This window comes from Notolabrus celidotus, chromosome 8, assembly GCF_009762535.1.
Source record: "Notolabrus celidotus isolate fNotCel1 chromosome 8, fNotCel1.pri, whole genome shotgun sequence".
In the NCBI taxonomy this organism is placed as follows: Eukaryota; Metazoa; Chordata; class Actinopteri; order Labriformes; family Labridae; genus Notolabrus; species Notolabrus celidotus.
The window spans coordinates 8,639,025-8,647,305 of NC_048279.1; the positions used below are offsets into that span (position 1 = coordinate 8,639,025).

The 8,281-nt window shown below is 41.3% G+C and overlaps 1 long non-coding RNA gene across 1 annotated transcript; it reads left to right on the forward strand.

Moving 5' to 3' along the window:
- Positions 1–1,294: 1,294 nt before the first annotated feature.
- On the forward strand, positions 1,295–3,428 carry LOC117817785. The gene is made up of 3 exons (XR_004632212.1): positions 1,295–1,401; positions 1,650–1,707; positions 2,730–3,428. It is a non-coding gene; the product is annotated as an uncharacterized LOC117817785 (long non-coding RNA).
- The last annotated feature ends 4,853 nt before the right edge of the window (positions 3,429–8,281 follow it).

Consider the following 8,281-nt stretch of genomic DNA (forward strand, 5'->3'; position numbering starts at 1 on the left):
AAAACATAAAGACAAAACTGACACCAAGCTTTGATCTAACCTCTTGTAAAACTGCCGTTGCAACAGAATGATTATGTGATGGAGAGTAGTGCTGTATTCAAAAATTACTGTGATTAATGCATCCACAGGTTTGTTGACTGGAAATGCACCCCACTGGGAGATGAGATGTTTTCCAATGCTACCAGTGCTGTCAACAGCCACCCTTGTCCACTCGCATTTGTTCAGAGTTGGCGTGATGACATGCACTGATGGGCTAATAGCAGATTTGGCAGGAAGGTAGTCCATTTCACCCCTGAGGTAACATGTTATCTCTGAAACGTTCTGTGTGTTGCATTCGTTTTGGTTGTTGTTTTCATATTAAACCTGACAAACTCTTAAGTCTTTGACTACAGTCTTCAAATGGATTGAAATGTCTCATTTGCTGATGACACACTGCTTTCTGGTTTACCATCTAACAGTGATTGTTTGTTTTTTTTGAAGAAGGGTTGTATGAAGTACTCGTCAATGGTACGTGTATTCCTCACAGAGAATGCCAGGGAGCTCGGCCCTTTTTTGGAGGAACCAGCTAGAGGACCAGAATCAAAGAGAGGCTAATGGCGACAGATAGGGTCTACCATGTAATTTAGCTAATTTTAACAAACACTGACCCAAACACTCACAATGCCAGTGTAGGTGTGCCCTAGATGGAAATGTTTCAGAGCTCACTTTGTCGCCAAAAAGGCCATTGTTGTTTCCACGGCATTCCTTGTGGATAAGGCACTTTCCAATTACATGTACCTCATCCAAACCCAAAGTGTTTGCTGTATTTTTTGTTGCTTGTTATTGTTCTGGTTTTTAACTCTGTACAGCACTTTGAATTGCTCTTTGTATGACTGGTGCTTTATAAATCAACTTGCCTCGCCTTGCCTATATCACATTTCTTATGGACATGCACTGTCATGACCATCAGTGCAACCAATACTGCCCCCCATTGCAGGTAACCTGCTGCAACCAAGAATTCACCATATTTAGTATGCATTGCAAGTAGCCTTCTTGCTGTGCAAAGCATGCTGGAATACATGGTGACGTCAATCAAGATGGCGAGTTTACAGAGTTTTTTTTCCAGCATTATATTATAATCATGCGTAAACCAGCAAAGATGGGTGATGCAAGTCCAGGCAAAGTGGTCAGGGCAGTGGGTCCATACAGCACAGCTACCAAAGCTACCCTTGGTTGAGATAAACTACTGTACCAGTCCGTAGTAGGACTGCAAACTCTACGTTAAGAAAATCGATGTTCATGGAAAGACCTGCACAGACACTGCATATTGTAGACTTAACTGAACCTAATGGGAGTCATTGTGCAGGGAGACAGTTCAAACCGATTTCCCCCTGAGAGTCTCCAAATAACAGACAGCATCATGTATGTAAACTTTATATCCTGTATTTTTAACACTATCTGTTGCTTTTTTAATCGGCATCTGTTAATGTAAAAAGTACCAATGAGATGCAAAAAACAAGAGAATAAATGCAGTAGAGGCCACTTTTATTTCCCAGTAATATCTCAGATATATATCCTGTGATGTTTTGCAGATTTCCCTTCTCGTTCATTTAATGCAAAGACTTTTTCTCTCTCTTCTCATCTCACTCTTTGGGATTCAACCTTTGCAGGGTGAGATGTGACCCATGAGTGAAATGAAATGGCCAATAGCTGACAGAGCAAGCTCAGGTAAATACTTTTTGCTACAGCGATGGTGTGTGTGTGTCTGTGTGTGTGTGTGTGTGTGTGCCTGTGTGTGTGTGTGTGTGTGCGTGCGTGCGTGCATGTGTGCGTGTGTGTTTTTGCGACCCCCAGGGGCAGTCATTAGAAGAGAGGCACTGTCCTGGAATGGCTTCAAGTCCACACCTAGAGACTCCCCGTCTCTCTCTCTCTCTCTCTCTACCTCTCTCTCTCTCCCTCTCTCTCTCTCTCCCCGTCTCTCTCTCTCACACACACACACACACACACACACACACACACACACACACACACACAGTGAGCAGGAACAGGGGAAACATAAAGAAACACTGTTATGTTTCTAGCTCTTCTAAACGCTCCCACTTAAGAGGCTCCAGAGAGATCTACAACGAGGGACAGGGGTAATGATCAGAAAGGAAACAAAGGAAGAGAAATGAAAGAAGGAAAAGTAAATCATCTATGAAATAGCTTTTCTCTGATTTACCTGTTTTAAACTTTCCAACATCTAACCTGTGATGCTTCATGTGCAGCCAAATTATAGTCACACCCCATTCAGTAAGGTCAAGTATCCTTGCAGTCTGAAATCTGTGTCCACAAGTCAGGATATAATTTAGTGATTTTTTTAGGATCATGTAAAGCAAATGCAGTTAAAATGGGTCCAGAGGAACATTTGAATGACCTCACTTGAAGCCTTCTCTCACCTGTAAGCTTTTGTGAAAATGGGAATTATGTTCCTTTCTTGTCTGATTTGTCAATAGAACATAACAATAATGTCAAACCTGTTTTCCTTATCTTCAAATATCAGTTTGGTATCAATAACTATAAAAAAAAAAAGGTAATTAATTTGTGAACAGGCCCCTTATAGATAGTTTCCTTTGTGAGTGATTAAACACTGTCTTCCAATTGGCTCGGTCTGAGCACTCTTCAATCTGTCCACATATGAGCTGCATGAAGAGGGGGGAAAAAAATCATATTTTGGAGTGGGTTATGACAGATGTGACCCAATTTTACAGTTTACTTCTGGAGCGAACTAGAAAACAGCAGCTCGTGAAGATCTCTGGGATTCACCGCAACACTCTGCAACTCCTCACCAACAGGCCACAGTCAGTCAGGATAGGAGGAAAAACATCAAGCCCCGTCCCACTCAGGATGGCTCACCTCAGGGCCGCGTTCTCAGGAGAAGGTGGAGCAGCTGGCTGTGTGGTGCAGCGACAACAATCTCTCCCTCAATCTAGAAAAGACCAAAGAGATTGTAGTGGACTTCCGGAGAGCTGCCATGGTGCACCACCCACAACCACTGCTCATCAACTGCAAAGCTGTGGAGAGAGTGAGCAGCACAAAGTTCCTGTGGGTCCACATCACAGAGGACCTTAAGTGGTCCACCAACACCACTGCACTCACCAAAAAGGCCCAGTAGAGACTGTACTTCCTAAGGTGGCTTAGAAGTCAACCTCCCTCCTCCATCATGACAACATTCTCAAATGGCACCTTCTTTTAATTGCACTTTTTTAATACACTTTTTATTCATTTTAGAGCACAGCATATTTTAACCTCAACACGTTCACTTTTTTGTAGCTTCGAGTAGCTGTCTAATGCCTTGTCTTGTTTGATGTCTTTTTAATTTATTGTATTTTATGTCTGATGTGTGGGGCACATTATATTTCGCCTCCATGTATGCTAATGCATGTACTTGGAAGTGACAATAAACTGATTCTGACTCTAAATAAAAACTCTCCATTTAGCATTATGTCATTGTCTGTATGTACAGGGGGATGAGCCTGAGAGAGCCCCAGACAGATTAAACCCCTGGTTATTATAATAAGAGTAATCAAAGTGATATCAACAGACTGAGGCACTAGGATTGTTCTTAAGTCATCCTTATAAATACTCCAGCGCAACTACAACCAGCTCGGTTTATCGGTCTCATAAAATACAGTTATCGTTATTGGCCCAGAAAAATCAATATCTATCAACCCCTGGTGTTAATGTATAATGGCTCAATTGAATGCATGCAAACGACAATGGTGCACAGAGATACTGTTTGTGTTTCCTTGTTATGTTTGATTGTTGTGGTGATGTTAACACAGGAAAAGTCACCGTTTTAAAAGAGTCCTCCTCTTCATGCTTCCAGACCCGGATGCTCCCTGGACTCATTTAAATCAGAGTTTTAAGATCGCATTCAACATGAACCATCTCCTGCTGAGTGAACTGTGTGAGGAAAGCAAGTTTGGAAAACTTAGAATCCTTTTGTTGAGCCGGTTGTATAACAATCCCTGCATGAAACTCGCTCTGGACAGAGAGACTTCTGCAGCATTGTTTTGAACTTCTATCTTCAATGCACAGCGAATAGAACTCACCTACGGCTGGAGACTCAGACCTGAAAGATTTGTTTCTACCCAACTACATGAAAACTTCTAGCTACCCATAAACAATTCATGAGAAGAAGTTAGTGCTGCCAATTGTTTGAACTTTTGTTTTGCCTGCACTCAGACAGAAAATCTGCTGAACTCACAAAACACAGCAACAAGCACCAAAATCTCCAAACCAAGCCTGCATCAAATGTAGACTGCCAGAAGGGGGGTGGATCTTCGTACAGGAAGTGTCCTGGTTTCTGGTTTACAAACGATTGTTGTCCAAGGAGGACTGTCCAATCACTTATCAGGAGGCTTTAGTGTGGGTCAGAATCAGAATCAGAAATGCTTTATCACGGGGAGGGAAATTCAGGCATTACAGAGCTCTTATAAACAGTATGTAAGAAAGTTAGATATTAATAGAAGAAGGAATAATATAAGATATAAATACAAATAGAATAAAGATCAAATAAAATAGAATAAAATAACATAATAATAAAGAATATACAGAAGTGCTGGGAATAAAGGAGATATATAAAAGGATGTTGAAATGGCAGAGATATTGCACAGTGTATTGCACGGTTATTGCACAGAGTACAGATTATTGTTCAGGGATCAGAGGGAGGAGTTGTACCATCTGATGGCCACAGGCAGGAATGATTTCCTGAGGCATTCTGTGGTGCATTTAGGGGAATGAGTATTGCACTGAATGTGCTCCTTGGTTTCACTAGCATGTTGTAGAGAGGACGGTGGATGTTGTCCATGAAGCTGTGGAGCTTTGGCAATGACTTCCTCTGTCACCACCGTCAGAGAGTCAAGCTCCAACCCAACAACATCACTGGCCTTGCGGATGAGTTTATTTAGTCCGTTGGCATCCGCAACTCTCAGCCTGCTGCCCCAGCACACGACATGGTGGGGTTGATAGTCCGTCACTTTGACATCCAGGCTCCCATTGGCAGTAATCTGACTGTGGTTTTATTTATCGCAATCAATCAATCAATCAATCAATCAATCAATCAATCAATCAATCAATCAATCAATCAATCAATCAATCAATCAATCAATCAATCTTTATTTGTGTAGCGTCAAATCACAACAAACGTTATCTCAAGACGCTTTTACAAACAGAACAGGTCTAGACTGTACTCTATGTTATATTATTAATAAAGACCTAACATCAAGACAGGATAAGATCCAGTCCCATTTTACAGACACAACTCAGTCTGATCTCATCTTAATCCACCATGAGCAGAGCACTTTGCAGCATTTAGCAAGCTACAGCAGCGAGGACAAACTTCCTTTAACAGGCAGAAACCTCCAGCAGGACCAGACTCATGTTAGGCACACATCTGCTGAGACCCAATTAGGATTAGAAAGAGGGATAGAGGAGATGCAGAGAGAGAGCTGATAGTGGTGAGACAGATAGCAGAAGTTGTAGGCTCTGGCAGCTGGAATCTGGATCGTCCACAGCAGCAGTGTGTGTATGGCAGTGATCAGACATTTCAACTTGAGCTTAATAATGCGTCATTGAAGCCAATCAGCATTCCGATTTCCTGACTTCCCAGAATGAATCCGTGATGAGGATCTGACCTGAATTTAACAAATCATTTAAAAGTTGTTTTCTCTTCCTCTTGAGGACAGATCTGACAAACTTGACAAATCCCTCCCCCCCTGCCCTGAGAGCTCCTCCAAAACCAATTATCATAGTGAAAGTTAAAAACACAAACAAAAAAGAAATGTAGGCACAGGAGGCGGGCAGAACAGGGTCTCATTGGTTTCATAAATTGGATCCTAATAGCAGTAATTGGTTGGTGTTTTCCCAGGTTTACTCCAGCTGTACATAGCGGCTTTTTTCACTTTTTCTTGAGAACACATTATGTATTGATTGCTATCGGGACATAAAGATCGTTTTAACCAGTATGGGAAAAGTGTATCTAAATCTGACTACCAACCCCAGCTTTAATAAACAAAGAAATTAATTTTAGGCGTTATTTCTGCAGACATATTTGAAGGGTTGAATTTTGATCAGTTGCTCCTCGAGTTGCTAATCAGACTGAAAGCAGTGTACAGAAAAGGAAAACAAACTACTGGAGACACTGGAAATACTAGAAGTTCACTCATTAACTAAGGGTCTGAAGTGGTTTAAAAAATTACTGATGGCTTTGAAGATTGACAGCACCATTTCATAAAAGGTTTTTTATATAACAGGTAGTTCAGCAACATCTTCAATGTTTTCTAAACTATTGATTAGTCCAAGCACAGTTAAATGTTGAAACAGCAGTAATCATATCTCAGCAGACTTTCAGAGCACACTGTGTTGTTTCTGTGAGAGCAGGAAGCAGCTTCTCTGCTCATGTGGGAGCGTGAGAGAGAGAGAGAGAGGTTCATAACTCTTCAGGAAGGATGGATCTGAGAGACAGCTCTCTCCTACTCACTGAATCTGTGAGTATTTGGCAATGATGGCAGTGCTGGAGACAGCTAATAAATTCCTTCCCGGGTATTTTCCATCAAATGATTTTTAATTCTGAAGCACGCATGAGATAAATTAGACATAAAACTCTTGATTTCTCTTAGATCATAAGTAAACATGCATGGAAGCAAAGAGCAGGGAGACACTTTGGAGAGATTGCAAGTTCATCAAAGGGTGAGCACTTACAAATGAGCTTTAATATGTATAACTTCTTCTCAGCCAGGTTTCCTTTAAAATCCATGAAAACCTCTCTGATTCAGGCTGACCTTAGAGATACAGGAAGCATTTTCCATCAGTGCAGAGAGAGAGAGAGCTTTGATACTTTAGAAGTACTTTCATTGGCGTATTTCTAAAAAGGCAAAGGCAACTACTCTTTATTCGTGCCAAGCCTCAGTGTGTGTGAAATGTTTACTCTGCCACCTCTGCTTACACACCAAGTCAAGCGTGGATTACTGTCACAGATCCTGAAGTGTGAAATCAGAATATTGTGCACTTTTTGATACGGGTATTTGTCATTAGAAATTTAGCAGATTGTCCACGACAAAGAGGCTGACAGACAGGAGGGAAGACAGCGTGACAGCAAACACAAACTCAGAGAGCTTAAAGTCCAAATAACAGAAATTACACATTTAATTTGCAACATCCAGCTCGTGTTTGTTTTTCTCTCCTGTCGTCATCTGTCCAACTCGCCTTCAGAAGTGTCTCTCTTGTTGCACAATCTTAACTATGAGCAAAACGCTTGTCATTCATCATGGAACTAATGTAACACGGTTTATATAGTCTCTATTGACTCTTAAAACTCTGCAGTAGAAGCTGCACCAGTTCATTTCTTGATCATATCCTTCATATTTCTGGAACAGTGGCTGCTGGTGAGTTTTTCTCCAGTTGGGTCTGAATAAATGTTAAAATATACATATGACTTGAGTAAAAACAGATCTGAAAACAGTGCATTTAATTAACTTTACAGACATTTATTGGTATAATCAAAGTTGAATGAACACTGTCAGTGGTCAGTGATGACTGATGTGGGTCAGCTACTGTTACAGCCAAATTCAACCGGATCCATGACAGGTCCGTCTCCAATCTGTCCAAGGCACCAGATCTGATTCTGGTTTCTACTCTAGTCAATGTGTTAACTCCCACTGGATATGCTCAGTTGCGTTCCGGCTCCATCTCTGATTCGGCATTACGGAGCCCCACAGATGTATTTACAGTGATCAATACCACCAACAATAAAAACACAATGTAGACAGCAACAGGTACCAGACAGACTCACCCCCTCAGAGACAAAAAGCTCACTTAAATACCTTCCCCAATTGGGTGCTACCATGTGCTGGCGGCCTATGAAATGAACCCTCTAATAACAACCTCAAAACCCTAAAATATACTTAAATAGAAACCTACCCACACATACCTGGGACTTAGTTTTGTTAACTTATTCTTACCGCCAGAACATTTACAGGTAATATAAGTTACATTTACTCGGGCACTACAGGTGCAGGTAAGTGTTCGGCCATCGTACATTCTTACTTACAGAAAGTTAGAGTTAGCAGAGTTAAATACTTGAATAGAACACACAATATCTGCTCCGAGCTCTATCACTCGACACTATTTGTTCCCCATAGGTGGTGCAGCCAAATCAAGCATCCGGCAACCAGAACACACAACTTATACCCTGCAGGAAACACACACACACACACACGCACACATGATTAACAACAGTAGAACTAATAAAAGACTTTAC